General features: G+C 43.8%; 1 long non-coding RNA gene across 1 annotated transcript; it reads right to left on the bottom strand.

Annotated features, from left to right (window-relative positions):
• Positions 1–5,204: 5,204 nt before the first annotated feature.
• Positions 5,205–26,100, bottom strand: LOC144691930 (uncharacterized). The gene is made up of 3 exons (XR_013579234.1): positions 25,815–26,100; positions 23,041–23,094; positions 5,205–7,655 (listed from the first exon to the last, which is right to left on the bottom strand). It is a non-coding gene; the product is annotated as an uncharacterized LOC144691930 (long non-coding RNA).

Genomic DNA, 26,100 nt, shown 5'->3' with positions numbered 1-26,100 from the left:
GTCACTGGATGGCAGGCAATAGAATCCTGGTCCATTCTTGCCCCTCACTTGACCTGGGAACCAGGGATAAAATGGTGCTCTTGCTGAGGTCAGTTAACCCAGCACAGGCCAGATCATGTTTTGTAGCAGCTAATTCAGAACACATTGCCGAATAGAACAGGACTTCACCTTCAACTGGTACAGACTTATCAGAATAGTTAACAGAGATGAGGAGCTTCAGTTATGAGGAGATACTGGGGATACATGGACTGGTTCTCTTCAGAACACAGAAGGTTAAGAGGAAATTTAAGAGGGGTGTTCAAAATCATGAGAGGCTTTGATAGGGTAAATAAGAAAAAAGGTTGTTTCCATTGGCAGGAGGGTTGGTAATCACAAGAAAGCAGCTTAAGATAATTGCCAAAGGAACCAACGAGAGAAAATGAGTATTAAGAATAGGAAAGTTATTGCAGCAAAGAAGGAAGCCATTCGGCCCTTCGAGTTTGTGCTGGCTGTTATGACAGGTGGTATGTGCCAGGTGTACCAAATCCACAAGGGAAACTTGGCCAAGCTATCACAACAGTTTTGCAATTTGTATTTATTATGAGAAGATTTGTGCACTGAATTCAGAAGTAATGAGCCCACCAACACCTTTAGGGCAGGATTTTCGGGTCATCAGGTGGGCACGGCGGGCGGGTGGGCCCATGAGCAACCAGGAAACTGTCCACCACCTGCAATTGACCCCCGACCGTGATTTCATGCTGACTGGCCAAATAACAGCCAACCAGCGTGAAACATGCGCTGAAAGGCTCAGTACTGTCGAGGTGGGGCGGGAGGAGGGCGAGCATTGAAATCTATGCAGGCGCAGGGGAGCGCGCAATGAAAGCTCCCTGAAGGGAACATGAGCATAAACATAATAAAAATTACGTCAAGACATTTTTAAAAATTAATGTTGGAAACCTCATTCCGCCTGTGGATGAGGTTTCCTCAAAAATGCAAAGGCCGTCTGGCCAATTCGCCCGCCCGCCAACCATAATGTTGGGCAGCGAAAAATCACAGCTGATTAATATGTTAATGGCCGTAATAGTCTCTTAATTGTCAGCGGGTGCGCTGCCGATTCTTGCGCACGCCTGCCAACCGAAATATCGCCCGAGTGCTCGATGACGTTGGGACACTCACCCGACATCATCACGCATTATTTCACACTTGACCATGTTGGGCGCAGCGAGCAAAAAATTCTGCCTACTGTGTAAAAAAGTTCTTCCTCACATATCCCCCCCTACCACATCTCTTGCCCAAAATCTTAAAACTGTGCCCCCTTCGTCTTTGTACTATCAACTAATGGGAAAAGCTTTCTTTGTCTACTTTATCTAAACCTGTCATAACCTTGTACGCCTCTATCCAATCTCCCCTCAATCTCCTTTGCTCCAAGGTTCTCCAACCTAACCTTGTCACTAAATTCCTTCATCCCTGGAACAATTCTAATAAATCTCTTCCCAAGGACCCTCACATCCTTTCTAAAGAGTGGTGAACAGAACTGAACACAACATTCCAGTTGTAGCCCAACCAGAGCCAGGTTCAGTATAACTTCCCTGCTTTTGTACTCAATTCCTCTATTTATGAAGCCCAAGACCTCATATGCTTTACTAACCAAACTCTCAATGTGTCCTGCCCCCTTCAAAGATCTATGCATGCACCCCTGGGTCCCTCTGTTACTGCACACTCTTTAGAACTGTGTCATTAAGTCTATATTGCCTCTCCCTATCCCTTCTGCCAAAATGCATCACCTCACACTTGTCAATATTAAATACCATCTGCCACTTGTCTGCCCATTCTGCTATCCATATTCTGTTGCAGTCGATCAGTATCATCCTCACTGTTGTAGTGAGCTGTAATGATCTGGAATGCAAGTTTGGTGGAAGCAGATTCATTAGTAACTTTCAAAAAGAAAGATTTGCAGAGTATTGGGGAAAGAGCAGAGCAAGTGGAACTAATTGGATAGCTCTTTCAAAGAGCTGGCATAGACATGATGGACCAAATGGCCTCCTTTTGTGCTGGGGTCGTCCTATGATACTTTGCATTGTGAACAATTTTTTTATTCATTCACAGGATGTAGGCTTTGCTGGCTGGGCCAGCATTTATTGCCCATCCCTAATTGTCCTTGAGAAGGTGGTGGTGAGCTGCCTTCTTGAACCGCTGCAGCCCATGTGGTGTAGGTACATCCACAGTGCTGTTAGGAAGGGAGTTCCAGGATTTTGACCCAGCGACTGTGACGGAACGGTGATATATTTCCAAGTCAGGATGGTGAGTTACTTGGAGGGGAACTTCCAGGTGATGGTGTTCCTATCTGTCTGCTGCCCTTTTCCTTCTAGGTAGTAGTGGTCATGGGTTTGGAAGGTGCTGTTGCAGTTACTTCATGATTGGTTTCATCCAATTTGATTTAGTTACTGGAATCCCGAGTTTCAAATCCCACAGTTTTGTTAATGAGATAGGAGTAAAAAGGCAAAAAGGGAATTCTACTCAGTGGGCAAAAGGGGAACACAAAATTGCAATGTACTGTGAAATACAAGAGTGTATTGGGATTCTGAACTGATCTGGCACTCAGGATGCCTTCATTTGCTGCTATATTTTGGGAATCTTGCATTATAGGCAGGGGTTAAGAAAAGCAACATTCTCATGAATGATTCGTTGTAAGAACTCATGAAAGTCAGTCTCAAATAAGTTAATGACAGCACCACTACTATTTCCATCATTCCCCTGTGCCCCCACACCCCCCACCCCCAACCATATTCCATTCATAGTGCAGGGTTATTTCTGGTTATGTAGGTGACATAATCCACTCTTTTGGCAGGAGAGAAGTGGCGGTGGGGTGGTGGGATGGGGGTGGTGATACTGGTTTGTGGGGGAGGTGAAGGGATGGGGAAAGCTAAGAAAGATTTTGTTGAATCTTTCAATTTCAGTGCTTTAAGCTTCAGTTCAAAATGAGTGCAGGTTAATGTAGTATGATACGGTTTTCAGCAATTAAAGGGGATTCATGACAAACACAGTCTGTCACTCAGTTTAACAAAGTTCACAGCAGCAAAACACAGTGTCGAACCAAAACTCAAACTAAATCACTGGGATTAAAACAAAACGATAATCAGCTAATCTCTTGCATTCCAACAGAAAAAAACAGACCTCCAACCCCCCGCAGCCCCACCTCGCCACCAATGAAGTCGTTGCTGCTCCTTTAAGATGCCTGCTGAAGTTTAAAAACAACAGCCGAGATCCTGCCCAAGGTCACTTCGTTGTCTTGCCAAAGCGGGATCTCTGGGGATTGTGGCTAAATCCTGCTAAAATTGATACAACGTTTGCCAAGAATGTTTATGCTTGGCTCAGAATTGCAGACAAGTGCAGATAGAAAGAGCTGAACGACTAATCCCTGCACCAGTGCTTTGGTCATGGGGGAGAAAAAGGGGTGGGGGGAAATAGCAGAAAACACTGGACACCGAAGTGCAGCAAACTCAGTCAATGTCTGAAAGATGCAGCCGCCATTAGGCAGGGACACTTGTCAGTTAATGTTAGACAGCAGCTTATGACTGGATCAGGCTTTAATATTTCAGACTTCTGCTTGGAGTTGTTTTGATGAGAAGCGGTCTGGCACACTGACGTTCTGTCCTCAGGATTAGACTTGGATTGAAAGTGTATTTATCTGGAGCCAGCTGTGTATACAGTCTCTCTCCAACCTCATTCAAAATACCACAGATGTATCCATAAAAACAGCCAGCGCAGGGTTTGAATTGTACGCCTTTTAATTTACCATGGGTTTGAGTGTTGGAGTGAGAAAGAGAGGGAACGCACACATATTTGGGGGTGGGGAGGGGCATGTATACGAAGCTAATAATCTGTTTTTTATTTGATTTCACCATCATCTGGCACGAGGCGATGGGAAACGTCAGAACACGTTGACATTGAAAACCTGCTTATGGATATCCCGAGGACTGGGTGGAGTAAGAATCCACAGAGAAATACGTGTAGCAACATTGTTAGTGAGTTTAAAAGCCTTATTCTGTTTCCTATCAAAGTCAACTTACAACAGGTTCTTTTATTAAGTAGTTACAATTACATAAGAGACTGTGGGAAGGGAAAATCTGTTATCTGTTGCAAACCATCTTCTTAACCCCCTCTCCCCTATCACTTCCACCCTCAGCTCCGGCAACAAGTACCAGAGGCTCTTAGAATGAAAGCATCATTACAGCACTGAAAGGGTCATTCAGCCCATCGTGTCCATGCCAGCTCTATGTGAGAGCAACTCATCTAGACTCACTCCCCTGCCTTTTTCCCATAGCCCTGCAAATTAATTCTCTTCAGATAATTATCCAATTATCCAAGGCTTTGATTGAACCTATCTCCTCCTTGCTCTGAGGCAGTACATTCCCGATCACTCACTGCCTAAAAAAAGATTTTCCCCATGTCACCCTTGTTTCTTTTGCCAATTACCTTAAATCTCTACCCTCAGGCTCTTGATCCTTTCACCAATGGAAACAATTTCTCCCTATCTACTCTGTCCCGACTCCTCATGATTTTGAATACTTCTATCAAATCTCCTCTCAAACTTGTCTTCTCCAAAGAGAACAGCCCCAGCATCTCCAATCTATCGACTTAACTGAAGTTCCCCATTCCTGGAGCCATTCTCTTATTTCTTTTCTGCACCCTCTCCAATGCCTTCACATCCTTCCTGAAGTGTGGCAACCAGGACTGGACAATACTCCAGTAGAGACCAAGCCAGTGTTGTAAATGGGTTTATCATAATTTCTATATGTTTGTACTCTAAGCCTTTAATTTTAAAGCTCAGGATCCCATACACTTTATCAACTGCTTTCTCCATCTGCTTGGCCACCTTCAATGAGCTGTGCCCACAGAGCCCCAGATCCCTCTGCTCCCACACCCCTTTTAGAATCATACTTTATTTTATATTCTTTCTCCTCGTTCTTCCGACCAGAATGAATCAATTCACACTCCTTTGCATTAAATTTCATCTGCCACCTGTCCGCCCATTCCACCCGTCTGTCTATTTCCTTGTTATGATCAGGCAAGGAGGGGTTGAATGTCTCCCCTTTTTTCACTTGCCTTGTTTGACCACAACAGATTTTACCTTCATAAAAATGTTATATTGTTATATCAGTGAGTGTTTAACTATTAACGTGCTGTGACCATAAAAGACACGATCAGACAGGTTTTCTGAGTTTTTAAAAAGAAAATAAAACAGTTTTTATTGTGCTTAACCCAGTCTATGTAAAGTAATAAAATAAAACACTGATTTTCACGCACACACACACAAATCGATTACAGAGCGGGAGGATAGTTTAAGTAATTTAGAATCCAGCAAAATTGAGGGGGTATATTGCGCTTGAAGGTTGGTGACTTAGCTGGATTCAGGCTGAATTTGGTGGTCCTGTTGCTTTCGGTGCTGAGGTGGTTTAAAGATGTGGGTGGATGATTTCTGTTCCTCTGGATACAGCAGCGCTGGGTTGAGTTTTCTTAAAGTCTTTGTATGCAGCACATGGATAGTCAAAATACATTGGACAAGGACATAGGACAAGGCAACTTTGCAGACAAGTTGTCTCCCTTTCGATGGTTGGATTGTAGAAGGTGCAGTGATGCAAATATACAGCCATCTCTGACAGTAATCCCAATGTGGCTTTAGTCTTTTTAAAAAAAATCAATGAGGGCTTTCCAGGCAGTAAATTCAAAAATCATTTTTTATATAAGGTACGTTTTCACATGGTTTCCAGCTGTGCAACAGTGTGTTCGAGCAGTAAGACCTTTGACTTCATATCTGTTTATTCACCGTGTGTTGTACACAAATCCAGGCAGATCCACATTATACATATGCCACACATCGTTCCAGACTCTAAGCTTCCTGCGCTTAATTGTATATCTAACACAACAGAAATTTAAGGCAAATCTTTTGAACATGTTTTTTGAATTATTTTAATTGTTCACATTAATTCATTGTTTTTACTTAATTAGTTTTGAAAGCCTCATTGTCCGACCCCTGAAGCAATTGTATAGTTTTGCTGAAAAAAGAGACTTTTTTTGTCAAAGCTTTTCATCTTACACTCATCAGGAGTCCACTTGTCAACCAATCAGCACTCTCTTCTCATACAGTGTAAATTTGTTGTTTCCCTTACATTGGTAATCTTACAAATTATCCTGATGAGTGCAAGATGAAAAGCTTCATCAAAAGTAAGCCTTTTTTTCAACAATACACAAGTTTTGGACTACCAAATGAATTATATAGCTAGTAAAACCCAGTAAGTTAAGAGTTCAGGTGAAACATTTCTTTAAAACGTACTTTATCCATTCTCATCATTACAACCCCTCATTGGCATCAATCTGTTCTTTGCTTAGTGGAAAGGGTTGGGTGGGAACGGATTGTTAGGGCTTGAGCAGTGATTAGGTCAATGGGTGACTCACCTGCTGACACTCCCAGTGGTGGTGCCATGGTTTGCTAATATCCAGCCTACAATTCCCTGTGTTCTAATCCCCAAATTCAAGAGTCAGCGAAAGCTTCCAGCTTACTTCTGCTCTGGACAATATTTGAAATGGCAATTTATGTTCTGGCATGAAGAAAAAGTAAGGAGGGGGAGAGGGATCGAACAATGTGAGATTGTCCATTTTGGTAGGAAGAATAGAAAAGTAGAATATGATGAAATGGAGAGAGACTGCAAGATGCCACAGTACAAAGGGATTTGGGTGTCCTTGTACATGAATCACAAAAGGCCTGCCTGCTGGTACAGCAAGTAATTAGGAAGGCAAATGGAATATTGGCCTTTATTGCAAGGGGGATGGAGTATAAAAGTAGGGATGTCTTCCTACAACTGGACAGAGCATTGGTGGAGTGTGCAGTTTTGGTCTTATTTAAGGACAGATATGATTATATTGGACAGAGTTCAGAGGAGGCTCACTCGGATGACTCCTGGGATGAAAAGGTTGTCTTATGTGGAAAGGTTGAGCATCTTGAACCTAGACTCGTTGGCGTTTAGAAGAATGAGAGATGATCTTATTGAAACATAAATCCTGAGGGCTTGACTGGATGGATGCTGAGAGGATGGTTCCTCATGTGAGAGAGGCTATAACTAGGGGAAAGAGTTTAAAAATAAGGGTATCCTATTAAAAGGGGAGTTAAGGAGGAATTTCCTCTCGGGGTTGTTAATCTTTGGAATTTTCTACTCCAGAGAGCAACGAAGGCTGGGTCATTGAATATATTCAAGGCTGAGTTAGACAGACTTTTGATCAACAAGGGAGTCAAGTGTTATGGGGGACATGAAGGAAAGTGGATTTAAGGCTACATCAGGTCAACCATGATCTTATTGAATGATGGAGCAGTCTCAATGGGTCAAATGGCCTACTCTTGCTCCTATTTCTTATGTGTTTTTGTTTAATTTACCATGATATTTTTACATAGGAAATAAAAAATTATTTGTTTACTTCACTGCTTTTCAACAGTGAAGAACCCTGACCATTATAAAAAGCCAACATTCTGTAAAATGTCATCAATGCAAGGAGATCCACAGGGGCAGATTCTAGGAGAAACAGCATATCAAGACTGCTCCAACAATCCCAGCAGGCGGGTAATCAGAAATGACCATAGAGATGAACGTGGTGTCGCACTTTGTTACAATCCCTGTGGAGACCTATAACATTTAAAAAGAGATTTGAACTTTCAGTTGATAGTTGGAAGAATGACATGCCAAGATTTCACATTTTAAAATTATTCCTGTAACAAATGACTAAAAAACATTATTGATTAAACACTATTTGCCGTATCTCCATTTCACCTAGTAGCAACTGCTAATGATTGTGTCCAGGTACTTTCCTCATTTTTTATAGGGTTTTTTAAAATCCACTACCAACAGTAAAGCCTGTTTCAATGGTTCATCTTCTCTCTGGCTATGCCAAAACAAATCTCCAGGAATCCGTAGAAGGTCGCAGGATCTGTCTCTTCAGTTAGAGAACGTTTCCCTCCCACATTTGGCTGTGGTAGTTTGCAAAGTCAAGCAGCCTTTTTCTTTGCAGACCACATAGAACCTCTGCTGTCTGACTATGATAATCATGGATTTGTAGGGAAGCCTGCAACCTGATCTCAAAAATGGGTTCCTCTGCTCTAGTCCCCATGGCAATATGAAACACATTAACCTTGCATCCAAGTGGAAATACTGATTAGTTATCTTTGATCCCAAGTACCTTTCATCTTAGAAGTAACTGGACAGTCTACAGCACACTGTTTACAACCCGATACCTATAACAACACCCTTCTGGGACTTTGGGAGACTTGGGATCTTCTCATGGTAAATTCAGAGACTGCTGTCATTGTATCCTAGCGTAAATACTTTGCACCTTCTTCTCAGTAAAATAATCTAATCCTTCCTTTCATCTCTAATAATCAAACCACCCAGGCTCTTTTCAGGCAAACTTCAGAACAGGTCACATGAACCCCTTCATTTCGCCTAAATTTAAAGCTCCAGTCCCAAAATATAATAATCTTTAATAATAATAAAAATTTTAACACCCTGATCTGCTGTTTTTGGCCAACAATATTCAGATTAACAAGAGATCAGCAATTCAGCTCACTAAGTGGATAACCTGCAGACTGCAGCACAATGGAATAATGTCACTCTGAAAATGCTTTAAACCATTCAGCATGATATCAAATCTAACACTGAGGCTGGAAGAATTAGCTGCTTTCTCCTGTTTCAAAGTGTGTGGAGAGAGAAGGTTGAATGAGTGGTCGTTAGGTAACCACACCTGATTTATAAAGCCGATATAGCTCTGTGTTTTTCAAGTGTAAACACTTAATGTTGTGGAAAACCTTGACAAGAACTATACTGGTCTCTTCTATCAATGATGCTAAGCTCATTGGATCTTTGTGGCCATTCCATGATCCTGGTGTTGGAGTAAGTTCCTTCATGTTTCTCTGCATTCCTCCTTTCAGACATGACAGCATCCAACAATCTTCTGAAGAGTCAGCAGTGGGTAGGCTTTGGGTTGATTCTGTAGAAAGCAAAGCAAGATTTATGTACCCAAGGTCTTAGACCCAACATCATCTCGAGAGGTACAAAATGCTGGGGTACAATGCACATTGTGTGCTTATTCACAATACTCCACTGAAGGACAAATGGAAGTGGAGTGTGAATTTTACAGGATCAGTGTTGCTGTGCATGCACTCACTTGACAGAAGTGGAGTCGTGCCCAGAGAATCAAGACAATCTGTTCACAAATCCCTGATTCATCCATTCCCAATTCCCTGGTGATATAAAAATTAATCACCAGAAGTCAGAAAATGTCATGAGACAGGTACACTGACTACACCCCCTCCCCTGCTCCGTCAATAGTGAGAGAAGGAGAAGGCAGGGAGCAGGGGCAACAGAAGCAAGGAGATGGGTTAGGTGGATGGAATGAAAGCATGGTCAAAGAGTGAGAGACCAGGTCAGCCGAGGGAGGGAGTTCGACAGGACAGAGACATGGACCTCAGGGGATGAGTGCCCATGGCAGAGTGAGAGGAGCAGGGAGCTGAGCATGGAAGGGCGCAAGCGGAGATGCATAACTGGATGGGATCACAAAGAGAGGGAGGGGACAAGGATTTGAAGTTGAAGGTGAGCAGCTTGACATCCTTAAACAATCTCTTTTTCGAAGTTCTCTCAACATTTTTGTCCAGATAATTTGACAGTCACTTACTGAAGACTCTTTTAATCCTATCAATCTTTTCATACAAATTCCTTCTCACTGAAGTCTTCCCTTAAGCACCAATTGTCTCTTAGCATGCTGTTAGACATTGTTTGATATCAGCTAATGGTAGCAGAGCCTAATGGAGGGAGTGTGGCCCACATCCACTTGCTAGCTGTGAACAATTAGTTTGCAGCTCTCCCCCATATAACTGAGCCCCGCAGTAAGTGATTATGTGCAAAGGCGGTGAACATAATGCCAAGAATGTGTTTACACCTCAGCATTGTGAGTTATGCCCTCCAAGTGAGAAGGCCCAGCATGCAGCCAGCACGCACAGTCAGACGACTGTGGGAGTGCCGCCTGTGGTTTTCTCATTGGCTGTGCTGTGAGGTCTTGGAAAATTTGCCTAATAATTTCAACCTGTTTCTTCCACTGTTTGGCTTCAGAAGAGCTGCAGGCTGGAACAAGCCATGTGAAGTGTTACTTTACTGTGTTTACTGCATCAACTGTGGAGTTTGGAAGTGCCAGATGGGGCAAATACTTGGCAGCCACTGGCAAAGTGACCTTAACAACTGCAACAGGACCCATTGGCACATCTCGGAGTTTGGAATTCCCATTTTTCATCCCAGTTTTATTTCATGTCAGCAACACAAGGTTTCTACAAAAGTGAAACAGATAAAGGGATGAATGTGATTGTCACAATAAATTTTCATCTTCCAAAGGTGCTCTTGCAATGCAATGCTGACTGTAATGTCCAATCTGCAGTCGTGGGGCTGCATTAAAATATATACAGGTTATGGATAGAGAGAGGGCCATTAACTGGCAAATATATTGTGGGGCCATTCAAGACCTCTCGTCTCCTGCGATAATATTCCACAGCAGACATTAATATAAATCTGTAGATGTTATATGATTCCAGAGCATGTTTATAGTTGCAAAAACCAATTGCCCACATTAACTAACTAATGAAGGGAGCCAGACTTTAAACATTGCTTGTTGTTGGATTTATTGATTGAGTGCGCAAAGAGGTGTTGGTACTGTCTATGTGATTCTTCTACTGCCATCAGATTTCGCACACTCCTTTGACTACTCTGTCTGCACCTTTCTCGCACTTCTGCATCAAGTCTGGAAAACTCCTTGGTCTCATTAAGTAACAACCAGAGTCAGAAATATCAAATTTGTCTATTCCAATGCATTGTTTCACATCCCTATTGGGCTAGAGAGGGGGCTTGCTGCACCCCGATCAAGTCTGCCTACCAGTGCTAACCAAAGGCAGGGACCACATCCTCAATCATACACTGGCTCTCTTCACACGCTTGTACCCATCCATTGAGGGGGAAGGTGCCACTGTCAAGGTGGCAACTGCCATGAGGGCTGTAGGGTGGCTCAGCTGGGTACAGCCTGGCTGGCATGGCCACAAAGCCAGTAATCCCACCCAGGAATGTCATACAAACGCCCCTCAAAGTATCTTGGCTCTGGAGAAGGTCACAGTCAGAGGCGGAACTGCAATCAAGATCCTGAACCACAAAACCTCATGACCTTTAAGAGCTTCTCCAACATCAGAGGTCCTTCTGTTAGGTCTGTGGTTCCTGTAAATTAGAAATAATCACATTTTAGACTCAAAATGCTGGAGCTTCAAGTGTATTTCTTTCAGCTCTCCATGTGACCGGTGGACTGATAGACTGGTACATTATTACTCAGCATATGACTACAGTGCAACAGTGAAATGTGGCACCCCAGGATATATATTCACATAACAATTAATTCCTGGATTGTTACAATAACCTAACAAGCTTCATGATCGGATAATTCAAAACTGGCAGTGGCATAGAGAAGCTGAAGAATTTGGTTTAACGACCTCAAACCACCTCTCCTCAAAATGTCCTCAGCATACAGGCCACTCCCTGTGAAACAGCAGAGAGTTCGTTGTTGGGTTTAAAAAGGTATTTCAGGAAACACTTCTGCCATTTGAAGGAGAGAGATCAGAGTGGGGCACAGGAACACCCATGAATACACATCATAGAAGCCCTGAACCGTCACATTTCTTTCTGCAAGTTTTAAAGGACTTGCATTTATATAGCTCCTTAAATAACCTCAAGACATCCCAAAGTACTTTACAGTCAATGAAGTACTTTTGAAATGTAGGCATGTAGAAAACACAGCAGCCAATCAGCCCACAGCAAGCTCCCACACACAGCAATGTGAGAATGACCAGATAATCTGTTTCTCAGATATTGGCTGAGGGATAAATATTGGCAGAGACACCAGGGGAATTCCTTTGCTCATCTTTGAAATAGGGACATGTGATCTTTCACATCCAACTTAGAGGGGAGACGGGGCCACCAGAGGCTTCGCAGTTTCATGAGAATCCTTTGTTTCCAAAAGACCCTCACTCCAAGTAAAGTATCAGCTCAGCAAAGAAGACACCAGGCCTGCACCAACATAGAGACTGAGTTATAAATTCAATTTTATAAATACAGCTTTAACTTCAGCTGTATATAATCCTTACGTGTGATTGTGTGAGTGAGATGAGTGATTGAGACATTGTGTTCAAACATCTGGGGCAAGTGTGTGATTAAGAATAAAGAAGGTTATTTATTAAGATCATCAGAAAGCCTGCTGCTGGAATTTATTTTGAATTAAGAAGCATCACTCTGAGGGTATGGAAATATACACACCTTACACACAAATGTCCTCATTAGGGACTGGAAGGGACCACACAAATCCTGTCCATAACAGTCCTCATGAAGTCTGGGCAGCACTTTTAGTTAACAACAGCACTGCCCTTTCAATACTTGATCCTGGATCAAACCAATTGGGTGAAAGATTCTCACTCTCTTTTCTCTGTCAGGTGCAAAGGTCCGTAGGTAAATCAATGAAGACAAACTCAGCTCAGCTTCTACCGAGTGTGAATCTGGTGTATATTAATCTATAACTTGGCATCAATCAGCAATAAATTAGCAGATAGGCCCACATCAACAGGGAAACAGGAAAACTCATGGATGTAGTGGTGTTTACTGCCTTGAAGCTGGGTTAATGCGCATTGTTGGTTGCATTAATCGGTATCTTTACCTGACTTGAGAGTGCTGGAGGCTGTCACTGGAGTGTGAGTAAATGGAGAATTTTCTTTGAAGAAAAGAAGACTGAGAGAATGCATAAACAACATCCTTCAAAAACATGCCATTCTCAGCACTGATAAATCTCCCTTTGCTTCACAAAAGTGATAGAAATTTAAATAATTGCCACTCCTTTGCTTTAAGTACGTTTTGAAAGCACGGAATAAGACATAGCCAATTTCACTGGCTCTTCCAAAGGTAATGTACAAGATAGTGTTTAACAGCCCAAGATAGTGTTTAACCCTCTTACATTCTGGTGTACATTTTATATCTCAAAGTTATGCAGAGATGACACTAGTAACAGATTTTATTCACAGATCTTTAAAATGTCTACTCCATGCTTCTCACTCTGGCTTCCAGCTCTCCAGCAACTTCTACAGTTTATTTTCTTATCGCTGAGTCCACAAGCAAGCTGAACCAATCAAACACAGTGAACAACAATAGTAAACAGACTCACAATCAAATACAGACCAATTGAACACGACACATAATCCACTGAATATTCTTGTATATTAAACCATCCTTTTTCACAATTTAATCTGAACTATACTCCCCAGCCCCATTCTCCAACATGATTGAATTCTTCATCACCTCAGTCTATTTATACCATTTTTTAAAATTTATTCATTCATGTCGTGTGGGCACCACTGGCTAGGCCAGCATTTATTGCCCATCTCTAATTGCCCTTGAGAAGGTGGTGGTGAGCTGCCTTCTTGAACTGCTGCAGTCCATGTGGTGTGGGTACACCCACAGTGCTGTTAGGAAGGGAGTTCCAGGATTTTGACCCAGCGACAGTGAAGGTACGGCGATATATTTCCAAGTCAGGATGGTGAGTGGCTTGGAGGGGAACTTCCAGGTGGTGGTGTTCCCATGTGTCTGCTGCCCTTGTCCTTCTAGATGCTAGGGGTCACTGGTTTGGAAGGTGCTGTCTAAGGAGCCTTGGTGAGTTCTTGGCAGTGCATCTTGTAGATGATACACGCTGCTGCCACTGTGCGTCAGTGGTGGAGGGAGTGAATGTTGAAAGTGGTGGAAGGGGTGCAAAGCAAGTGGGCTGCTTTGTCCTGGACGGTGTCAAGCTTCTTGAGTGTTGTTGGAGCTGCACTCATCCAGGCAAGTGGAGAGTATTCCATCACACTCCTGATTTGTGGCTTGTAGATGGTGGACAGGCCTTGGGGAGTCAGGAGGTGAGTTATTCTCTGCAGAATTCCCAGCCTCTGACCTGCTCTTGCAGCCACAGTATTTATATGGCTAGTCCAGTTCAGTTTCTGGTCAATGGTTACCCCCAGGATGTTTAATGTCAAGGGTAGATGGTTGGATTCTCTCTTGTTAGAAAAGTTTGTAACCTGGCACACGTGTGGCATGTACGTTACTTGCTACTTATCATCACAAACCTGAATGTTGTCCAGATCTTGCTGCATATGGACACAGACTGCTTCAGTACCTGATGATTAATCTCCAACCACAACCATCTTCTTTTGTGCTAGGTATGGCTCCAACCAGCGGAGAGTTTTCCCCCTGATTCCCATTGACTCCAGTTTTGCTAGGGCTCCTTGATGCCACACTCAGTCAAATGCTGCCTTGATGTCAAGGGCAGTCACTGTCACCTCACCTCTTTTGTCAATGTTTGGACCAAGACTGTAATGAGGTCAGGAGCTCAGTGGACCTAACGGAACCCAAACTGAGCGTCAGTGAGAAGGTTATTTCTGAGCAAGTGCCACTTCACAGGGCTTTGCTGATGATCGAGAGTAGACTGATGGGATGGTAATTGGCTGGGTTATTTTTGTCCTGCTTTTGTGTACATACTTGGGCAATTTTCCACATTTTTAGGAAGATGTAAATGTTGTAGCTGTACTGGAAAAGCTTGGCTAGGGGTGCGGCAAGTTCTGGAGCATAAGTCTTCAATACTATTGCCAGGATATTGTCAGGGCCCACAACCTTTGCAGTATTCAATACCTTCAGCCGTTTCTTGATGTCACGTGGAGTGAATCAAACTGGATGAAGACTGACATCTGTGATGCTGGGGGCTTTTGAAGGAGGTTGAGATGGATCATCCACTCAGCACATCTGGATGAAGATTGTAGCAAATGCTTATCTTTTACACTGATGCACATCATTGAGGATGGGGATATTCGTGGAGCCTCCTCCTCCAGTGAGTTGTTAAATTGTCCACCACCATTCACGACTGGATGTGGCAGGACTGCAGAGCTTAGACCTGCTCTGTTGGTTATGGAACTGCTTAGCTCTGTCTACCACTTGCTGCTTATGCTGTTTGGCACGCAAGTAGTCTAGTGTTGTAGCTTCACCAGGTTGACACCTCATTTTTAGGTATGCCTGGTGCTGCTCCTGGTATGCCCCCCCACCCCCACATTCTTCATTGAACCATTCATTTAATTAATTTTAATTTCATTATAACCTCTATTCTCACTCTCCTGGCTAGTTATTCAGTTCCTTTTTGATTGATTTAATCCTTCTGATTTGGTTGGGAGTATATTTCGTTTTTGCACCGCCCATGGAGAAAAATTGTTTCCAATTTCTAGTCTGTTCACTTTAACCTGATGTCCTCCATCTCTGTGCTCACTCCACGTTATGGGCCTAGAAATTCCATTGTGCTGTGCCCATATTTCTGGTATAAAGTGGGCACATGAGTGTCCATTCTGGTGTAGAATGAAGATGCAAATGGCCTGCCATACTGAAACAGGCAGACATCCAGTGCATGTGCTGCAGGGATTCAGAAGGCTCGTTATATATTTACATTCGGGTCCTGTGGTTGCTGTAGGACCTTTTTGTAATATTGGTCTGTCCCAGCGCCTGATCCATTGTGTAATAAATTGGCCCAGCAAAATCTTGGCACAATCAATCAGCAAGAACCTTGCATAGTACTAAATAAAGGATTGCTTCACTCCACACGGGCTAATGGCTGCTTTGTCATTTAAGAATATTGACCAGCTTCTGGGCTGCTTTCTTGTATCCTCATTTTTGCATTCCACAACTAAATTCCAACTTCTAGGAATGCCCCCTTTATCGGTATATCAGCTGCTTTTGTCTGTTTTGCAAATGGTTTAATTCCAATCATTGGTGATTGGGTCAGGCTACCTTTTGGGGTTGGAGGAGGTGGGAGATAAGAGAGGGGCAGGGGAGGAGGTTCAGGAGGCCAGACCCACTGCAAGTCTTCAGGGAACATTTCTCATTCGTCAACTTCTCCGAGGGGGCAACATGTGAGGTTTCAATGTTTCACCAAAAAGGTCATTAGTGAGGCAGATCACCTGCTGCAGCTACAACTTGACCCTTGCATTGGCAAACGTACCGCACTGTCTGTCACCATGGTTCTTAACATTTACACAATTGGGGTCAGTACTACATTGCAGTTTACAGACTACTGCTGTATGAAGAAGCCACTGAAGATTTTTATACCAGGAGAAACATTAGCAGCTCCTTATTTAAGGGCAGAGTGAAGCAGAGTGGGACTGATCACATGGAAGTGAAGTGCATTGCATTCCATGCTCCCCGTTACTATATTGGGATCTTTCTCAACAGAAAGTCAATGCGCTCACTGAACGTTTGGTGATCACTAGCAGCACCAGGTCTGTGCCCAGTTTCCTGGCTACGCCCATTCATCCTTGTGTTGGATTGGATTGGACTTGTTTTGGATTTGGACTGGGCAGAACTGATGGATTTAATTTGATTTTGATTTGAAATTGATTGGATTAGAGTTGATTTGCTCATACTGGACTGGGCTAGTAGATTAGATTGGATTCATTTTGATTCCTCCTGAGCTGGACTGGTGGATTAGTTTGGAATAGAAACACATATGTGGGATTTGGATGGAACTGGTTTGCTTGATATGTTTGGAATAGATTAGGTCAGGTTCTACTGGATTGGGCTGGATGTGAGTTCATTTGGTTTGAATCAGACTGATTGAGATTTGAATGGATTGGGCTGGGTTTGATTAGATTCAATTGACTTTGTCTGAATTTGGACAGAACTGCATTTATTTCAATTTCATTACATTTGATTGTTAATAGATTGTAACTCTTTCGAGTTATCAACAGATCGCATGTAACTCTCTCGAGTACATTCACAGTTCTTAGTTTCCGGGAGTGGGACAGGAACCCACAACCTTCTGATTCAAAGGCGAGGGTGCTATGAACTGAGCCACAGCTGACACCTCTTGTTAATAGATTGTACTTAGACTCGCCTAGGAAATTGGACTAGATTGCAATGGATTAGATTAGATTGGATTTGAGCTAGATTCTGGGATTGATTTGGAGTAGATTGGATTGGACGAAAATGGATCTGATTTAATTGGTGTGGATTGGATTGGATTTATATTGATTGGCTCTAGGGCTGGTAGATTTGATTGGTTCAGACCAGATTTGTGCAGAACTTGATTGAATGTTTTGATTGGGCAGAACTGAATTGGAATTGATGGCGACAGAAGTAGACTGGATGTTTTGATTGGATAGGTTTAAGTTGAATTAGATTGGATTGGATTTATCTTGCATTGGTCTAGATGGGGTGGAGGAATTTTATTAGACTTCATTGATTTAGATTTGACTTCATTCAGTTAGACTGCAATTAATTTAATTTGCTGTGAACTGAACTAATGGAATGGATTGGATTTTGTTCGTACTGGATTAAAGTGGTGAATTGGAATGGACTGGTGGATTTGACTGGATTCACTTCAGTTTGGTTTTCACTGGATTGTTTGAGTTAATAGGATTAGATTTGTTTACGTGGTGTGGTTGCATTTCATTCTACCTATTGAACGCGAATTGATTGGATTTGTAATGGACTCGGCTGATGAATTGGATTATAATTGATTTGTTGGGAATGAGCTAGAATATATTCAATGGGAAAGGATTGGATCAGCTGTTCTTTGATTGGGCTGGACAATTTGATTTGATTGGCTTGCTTTAGATTGGGTTTGACTTGGATGAGAGGGGATTGGTGAATTGGATTGGGTTGAATTAGATTGGTTTGGAACGTGTATGATTGGGATGGAGAGGATAGGATAGGATTCAATTGGTTTAAATTGAATTGGATTTGATTTGTTCTTTTTAAACAGGATGGAATAGTAGTTATATTATTGGATATCACTCCACGTCATATCAAAAAACAGCTGAAGGCACTGGATGCCACAAAGGCTCTGGGCCCTGACAACATCCTGGCTATATTACTGACTTGTGCTTCAAAACTAGTCAAACCCCTAGCCAAGCTGTTCCAGTACAGCTGCAGCACTGGCATCTACCTGCCCATAGATTTCCAGGGTTTTGACCCAGTGACAGTGAAGGAACGGTGATATAATTCCAAGTCAGGGTGGTGAGTGGCTTGGGGGGAGTTTCCAGGTGTTTGTGTTCCCATGTGTCTGCTGCCCTTGTCCTTCTAGATGGTGGTGGCCACAGGTTTGGAAGGTGCTGTTGAAGGAGTTTTGGTGAGTTACTGCATCTTGAATGATGGTACACACAGTTGCCATTGTTTGGTGATGGAGGAACTGAATATTGAAGGTAATGGATGGGTTGCCAATCAAATGGGCTGCTTTGTCCTGGGCGGTGCCAAGCTTCTTGAGTGTAGTGGGAGCTGCACTCATCCAGGCAAGTGGGGAGTATTCCATCACACTCCTGACTTGTGCCTTGTAGATGGTGGACAGGCTTTGGGGAGTCAGGAGGTAAGTGACTCATTGCAGGATTCCTAGCCTCCTACCTGCTCTTGTAGCCACAGTATTTATATGGCTAGTCCAGTTTAGTTTCTGATCAATGGTAACACCCCCAGGATGTTGATAATGGGTCATTCAGTGATGGTAATGCCATTGAATGTCAAGGGGAAATGGTTAGATTCTCTCTTGTTGGAGATAGTCATTGCCTGACACTTGTGTGGTGTGAATGTTACTTGCCACTTGTCAGCCCAAGCCTGGGTATTGTCCAGGTCTTGCTGCATTTGGACATGGACTGCTTCAGTATCTGAGGAGTCACGAATGGTGCTGAACATTGTGCGATCATCAACGAACATCCCCACTTCTGACCTTACGTTGGAAGGAAGGTCGTTGATGAAGCAGCTGGAGATGGTTGAACCGAGGACACTACCCTGAGGAATTCCTGTAGTGATGTCCTGGAGCTGAGACGATTGACCTCCAACAACCACAACCATCTTCCTTTGTGCTAGGTATGACTCCAACCAGTGGAGAGCTTCCCCCATGATTCCTATTGACTCCAGTTTTGTTAGGGCTCCTTGATGCCACACTCCGTCAAATGCTACCTTGATGTCAAGAGCAGTCATTCTCACCTCGCCTCTTGTCCATGTTTGGATCAAGGCTGTAATGAGGCCAGGAGCTGAGTGGCTCTGTTTGAATCCAAGCTGAGTGTCAGTGAGCAGGTTATTGCTAAGCAAGTGCCACTTGATAGCACTGTAGATGACCCCTTCCATTACTTTATTGATGATCGAGAATAGACTGATTGGCCAGTAATTGGCTGAGTTGGATTTGTCCTACTTTTTGTGTACAGGACATACTTGGCAATTTTCCACATTGCTGGCTAGATGTAAATGTTGTAGCTGTACTGGAACAGCTTGGCTAGGGACATGGCTAGTTCTGGAGCATGTCTTCAGCACTATTGCCAGAATATTATCAGGGCCCATAGCCTTTGCAGTAACCAGTGCCTTCAACCATTTCTTGATATCACGTGCAGTGAATCGAATTGGCTGAAGACTGGCATCTGTGATGCTGGGAACTCCTGGAGGAGACCGAGATGGATCATCCACTCGGCACTTCTGGCTGGAGGTGATTGCAAATGCTTCAGCCTTATCTTTTTGCACTGATGTGTTGGGTTCCCCTATCATTGAGGATGGGGATATTTGTGGAGCCTCCTCCAGTGAGCTGTTTAATTGTCCACCACCATTCACAACTGGATGTGACAGGACTGCAGAGATTAGATCTGATCCATTGGTTGTAAGATCACTTAACTCTGTCTTTTGCATAACAAAAATAAAAGTACCTGGAAAAACTCAGCAAGTCTGGCAGCATCTGCGGAGAGGAACACAATTAACTGTGTTCCTCTCCGCAGATGCTGCCAGACCTGCTGAGTTTTTCCAGGTATTTTTATTTTTGTTTTGGATTTCCAGCATCCACAGTTTTTTGCTTCCGAGTTTTGCATGCTGTTTCTGCTATTTGGCATGCGATAATCCTGTGTTGTAGCTTCACCAGGTTGACACCTCATTTTTAGGTATGTCTGGTGCTGCTCCTGGCATGCCCTCCTGCACTCTTCATTGAACCAGGGTTGATCCCCTGGCTTGATGGTAATGGTAGAGTGGGGGATATGCCGGGCCATGAGGTTACAGATTGTGTTCGAGTACAATTCTGCCACTGCTGACGGCCCATAGTGCCTTATGATGCCCAGTTTTGAGTTGCTAGAACTATAATCTTACCAGACTCATAGCTTTGTAATGGAGCCAAAGAGAGGGCCATGTGTTCTTTCATGTTTTCACACCTCTAACTCTAACCCCATTAAGTAAACCTGGATCATCCTTTGAATTGTAATTATCTTAGGGTTGTTCACCAGTTTCTCAGAGCAGGTGCTTTCATTTATCTTACACTGAAAAATTCAATTCCCAAAACTAACTTTTAGAGCTCTATGAAACATATGAATCATGAAATTAGATATTCATGACAAGATTCCTCCATTCTTTCACTCTCCAAAAATTATCCCTCAGACTCCCATAAACTGCCTGTCTCAGTCAGTTTCCATGTTAACCTTTAGGTAAAGATCTGAATCTGACTTTCTCATTATTCCACATTTTAAACTTGCCATTTCCACAAGTTGTTCATCAACAACTTGGATCAATATAGTGTTAATGTTGTAAAAAAGGACAAGAAAAAGACGGAGTTTAACCCCAAGCTACATAAGTAGATAGCAGGACTGATGATCAAAAGCTTTATTTTAGAGGTAGGGTCAGGGTGCCCAACTGGATTTTCCTGGACCGTCCAGTAATTTGGGCTCCCATCCCACATCCTGGGTCAGGCCTTCCCGGATTGGGTTTTGTCCTGGATTTCTTCTATCCCAGATTTCTACTGCAGGCATTGTTCCTGCATGTGTTAAGCGTGTCAAAGTTGATGGTGTCTGCTTGGGACAATCCTGTGGTTGTTGAGGGATATGGTCCGAGCCGGTAGCGTCAGAATTGGAGCTGATCGTGTGGCTGCGGGCCGTGCCCCTTCTCCCATCTCCCCCCTCGCCCTCCCTCTGCTGCCAACATCTCAACAGCAACCCCCCCCTTCCCCCCTCCTGCCCACCCCCACTCTAAGGGCACACCTGCCTAGAGTTTGAGAGTGGATTGATGGACCTGATAGAGAGGCAGGAAGGTTTGTGGAGGAAATTCCAGAGCTTAGGGGCAAGGCAACTGATGTCACAGCCATCAGTGGTGAAAATGGGGGCTACACTAGTGGCAGAATTGGAAGAACACAGACCTCAGAGGGTTGTGGAGCTGGAGGATTGACAACAACGTAGCTACTATAAGCAGTAAATTCCTAGGAACATGAGTTGAGCTACTGTTCAGGGAAATATTACTTCAGAATGGATCAACAAATTACTTCAGAAATCTAGCCATAAAAAAAACAATGTGAGAAAAATAATTTAGAACGTGATAGAAAGAGAGCTTATAGGCTGTAAAGCAAACGGAATAACCAATGGAATAGGTGAACACATTCATAAGCATTGCCAAAAGGAAAGGGAAATTGCTCATTTGTTTGGTCCTCAATGACCTCAGCAGGGCTATTAATAGAGAAGATTTCCAACTCTGAACTTGTGAGGAATGTAAGAGACCGTTTGCTGATACAAATTATTTTGACAAGTTAAATCGGCTGTTACAGTAATGCTCCTTTTGGGAAATACAGAGCCTTAGGGCTTCAGTTCCACAAATATATAACCAATTCATCCATACTGACAGCATTATTGTGAAGGCCCTTCTGAATTTTGCACTGATTAGATGCTGTGGACGAGTTCGACAAGCCAACCAACATATTGGCAATCGGTACTTTTAACCATCGAGTACAGCTGGTTACACAGACTAACAAAGGCTTTTTGATGACCATGTGTTGAAATGATCTGACCCTTTGTACTACAAGAAATAAGAAGAGTAGGCCATTTGGCTCTTCGAAACCCACTGTGCCCTTCAATAAGATCATGGCTGATCTTCTGCCTCAACTCCATTTTCCTGCCTGCTCCCAATATCCCTGGATTCCCTGAGAGACCAAAATCTGTCAATCTCAGCCATTAATATATTCAACAAAGGAGCATCCACAACCATCTAGGGTAGAGAATTCCAACGAGTCACAACCACCACCAACGCCCCCGCCCCCCCCACCCCCCGCACCCCCCCCCACACCCCAAAACAAGCAAAGAAATTTCTTCTCATCTCAGTCTAAATGGATGCCCCTTTATCCTGAGACCATTGGCCATAGTGCTTATCTAACTGGGAACATGGGGGCTGATTTCAGAGTGTAAAGCCAGTGGAGAGTGATGGGTAGTTAATGCCAGTCACCTGGTAGTCCTGACAGGCGTCTCACTGACATTTTGAGCGCCTGGTCTCATTAACAAATCCTCAGTGGGGTACAGCTGGAATTCTAGCTCCCCAAGGCAACCAGTTGGGCCCAGTGCTGGGTGTTGCTCGGGGTGGCAGGGGGGTGCAGTGGGGCATGTTCCTGGGACTGTGAGGGGCCTGGTGCAGTATTCACCCAGGTTATTCAGGCTTCTGGCCCCACTAAAGGTGTCTCCCTGGTGTGGTTTGCCTGAACTAGAAGTTGAAATTGTTCAGAACCTGCACCACACACACACTCCATCCAAAGTGGCAGTCTGGGCCCTCTATAAGCCTGGTAAAGAAAAAAAATAAAGAAAGGCTCACACTTAAATAGTACCTTCCACAACTTCAGGATGGCCCAGATGCTTCTGAGCCAATGAAATGCTCTTGTACTGTAACTCACTGTTGTAATATGACAAAATGCTTTGTAAAGGCGTGTGTTCTGCTGCAGAGGTTCCATTACTGGACAAGTCACTTTGTCTGTAGTATTGTGAGGGTTAATTTCCCTAGCAACACAATGGGCAGGTGATATAAACCACCCCTCCCGGTCCACACTACCTCAATTGGCAGGTTCCACCCTTTCATATTCTTAAACTAGCTCCAAGCTTACTCTCCTGGCATTTAAGAGGTTGGTGAGTTCATTAAATATAGCCAATGCTTGCCAGTCAACCAAACTTACTTCACTCTCTTTCGATGCACGACAAAACTTCATCCAGCGTGGTGTCTGCCAATCCTGAAGTGAGGGTATAAAGAGATTTCTTTTTACTGATTTGCTCTAGGATAATCATCATGCTAATATAGGCACAATCTGTAAGGAAACCCAATATTACAGATCCCGAGGTTTTACTCAATGGAGTGGCCAGATGTGCTTCTTACAGGAAGAGATTAAACACTACAATTCAGAATTGATTGTGGCCATCTGAGCATCTTTATTTTCATGCAACTATCAGATTAAAGGGGAACTTTTTCAATCACAGACATTTAATTAAAAAGAGAGGGTATAAAACAGCTGGCTTTTCAATGTGGGATCGGAACGCAGACAGGCCTTGTCAAATGGAATCCAAAAATATCCCAGGACCTCTATTTCTTGGCCGATTTGTTGATCTTGTGCTATTTTAATTGCTTGCTTCGTCTCTGTCTCTATGTGTGCTGATGTTAACATTAGGTTTTGTAGACGAGGGTGGGATCTTCCTACTCCTACGGAGGTGGGTTTGAAACTTGCAAGTTTGCATGTTAGCTCAGTGGGACTGATGCTCTTCCACCTATGGGTGATCATGAGATGGGTGAACAGCAGAAGCAGCTGGCTGTGTGGCAGCAGCAGCTATAGCCGATAATATAGCAATTAGTGGAGCGGGGATCTTCCTGGCATTGGAGCAGTCCCCCACCCACTGAGTGCTGGGCCCAGCAGTTCCATGGAGGTGACCTTCCTGCAGTAAGCCGGGTGGCCACCAGAGCCAGAGGCTCCGTGCCCCAATGAAGTGGGCCACGGGCAGGACAGGTCATGACTCTCCTGTTCCCTCCCCGCCCAAACAGTTCCTCCAGAGGCATTTCCCCTCCATTTTGAGGCACCCTTCTACTCTCCCCTCCTCCTGAGCAGCATCTACCTCTCCGAGTTTGACTGTGGGCCTTCCAAAGCTGCAGGCCCTCTGATTGGGCCTGGGGAACCCGCCTGCCATTCTTGATTGGACGATGGAGATGGCCAGTGAGGAGGCTGCTTCATAGCAGATTGAGCTGGATTGTGCACTGGCAGAGCCACCTCCTTGGAGCAGGTGGACAATCGCCCCATCGGCCACCACGGAGAAAATGCCCCGGTGGCGGGACAATGCCGGGGAGCCATCCTGACCTGACTCCCCGGCATTTTACAGCACAAAGGCCAGCCCGTGCAGGCTTTGGGTTAAGTTAACAGTCAGGCCCCAAAGAAACCATCTGAGTCCTATCTGCATATTTAAAGAAGGACCCCCATCGGCTTCTGACAGTTGCCCCCCCCTTGCCTGCTCAAAAAGAGCAAGTTTAAGCTGCAATTCATGGTGAGGCAATGTACGATCTCAACGCCCCTCATCCTCTAATTTTCACTGGGCGGAGGGTTAAAATCATCCCTCCTGCCTTGTAAGTGGGACACTTAACACTCATGGGATAAAAGGTACCTGGAAGAGTGTAAGATTCTGGAGGTAAAAGAAAGGACTTGCATTATTTAGTGTATTTCAGGAGCCCAGGATGTCCCAAAGCATTTCACATCCTGTAAAGGAATTTTTTGACGTGCCGTCACTGTGCTGATGTGGGAACCGCAGCAACCCATTTTCTGCACAGCATGATCCCACAGGCAGTGAGAGAATGACAAGATAAGCTGCTTTAGTCATGTCGGTCGGGGGGGCGAACATTTGGCAGCACATTCGTGGGGGACTCTTCAACTCTTCTTTGAAATAGTGCCATATGGGCTCTTTGACATCCACCTGAGGCCTGTTAAGACAGCTGACAGCACAGCACGCCCTCTGTACTGTGGTGGGAATGTCAGCCTCGATTATGTGCTCAAGTCTCCGAAGTGGGGCTTGAACCCAGGACTTGGGAGCACGTGTGCTGCTCGCTGGGCTGACAGGTGTAACATTGGAAACCCAAATGGAGAAATAAATGGCAAAATAAAAGCAGAGATTTCATAAGTACTGCCTAGTATGTCCACCAGGGAAGGATACTGGACAAAAGGTCATGGCTGTTTATTACGTGAGAACATAAATTCTCTCAGCTGCTTGAGTTTCTGTTCAGATCAGTTTTACTCTTGATCTTTCTTATTGTAGTTAACTTGCTAACGTCATTGGAACTTGTTACTCACTCCACAGCATCACTCACAGACACCTAGCTGGGCAAATGAATAAACTATTTCCAAAACCACAGTGATGGAATGTTCTGACATCATTGAGTTAAATTCAAACAGTGAACACCCTCCTCAGCCAATCATTGGGCGTTCCTGAAAACTAATGAAATTCAAACAATCTGTCAAGTACCATTACAAATGAGCGAGCTTAACCAGGCTCTTTATACAATTAACATTGGTGTGTAACTGGGCTATAACTGCATTAAGAAAGACCCTGATTAAAACCAACCTAAAGCAGTTAACTGTAAGAATTCATCTTTTTCCTGTCATTCTGCAGCTGACAGAGATTTTACAAGTGGAGCCGTGGGTTGGAGAGGTCAATGTGTAATTTCTGATGTTATGATTGCTAGACACAGAATCACAGAATGATTACATCACAGAAGGAGACCATTTGGCCTGTCATGTCTGCTGGCTCTCCAAATGAGCTATTCACCTAGTGCCACCTTCTCCCCATAACCCTGCACGTTCTTCCTTTTCAGATAACTAGTCTAATTCCCTCTCAAATGCCTCAATTGAACCTGCCTCCACCACACTCTCAGGCAGTGCATTCCAGACCTTAACCACTCGCTGCGTGAAAAAGGTTTTACCTCCTGTCTCCATTGCTTCTTTAACCAATCACCTCAAATCTGTGCCCCCTCATTCTCGATCCTCCCACCAATGGGAACAGTTTCTTCCTGTCTACCCTGTCCAGGCCCCTCATGATTCTGAACACTTCCATCAAATCTCCTTTCTTCTCTTCTCCGAGGAGAAACCGAAACAACTTCTCCAATCTATCTACATAACCGAGGGCACTCGCAGATGTAGACTGAATGCAGCTGGTGTGTTTTGAACATTATTCTATATTTTTCAAGAAAAATATAACTTAGTCTTTCG

Source organism: Cetorhinus maximus, chromosome 16, assembly GCF_964194155.1.
Source record: "Cetorhinus maximus chromosome 16, sCetMax3.hap1.1, whole genome shotgun sequence".
In the NCBI taxonomy this organism is placed as follows: Eukaryota; Metazoa; Chordata; class Chondrichthyes; order Lamniformes; family Cetorhinidae; genus Cetorhinus; species Cetorhinus maximus.
This window is presented reverse-complemented; position numbering and strand designations above follow the sequence as displayed.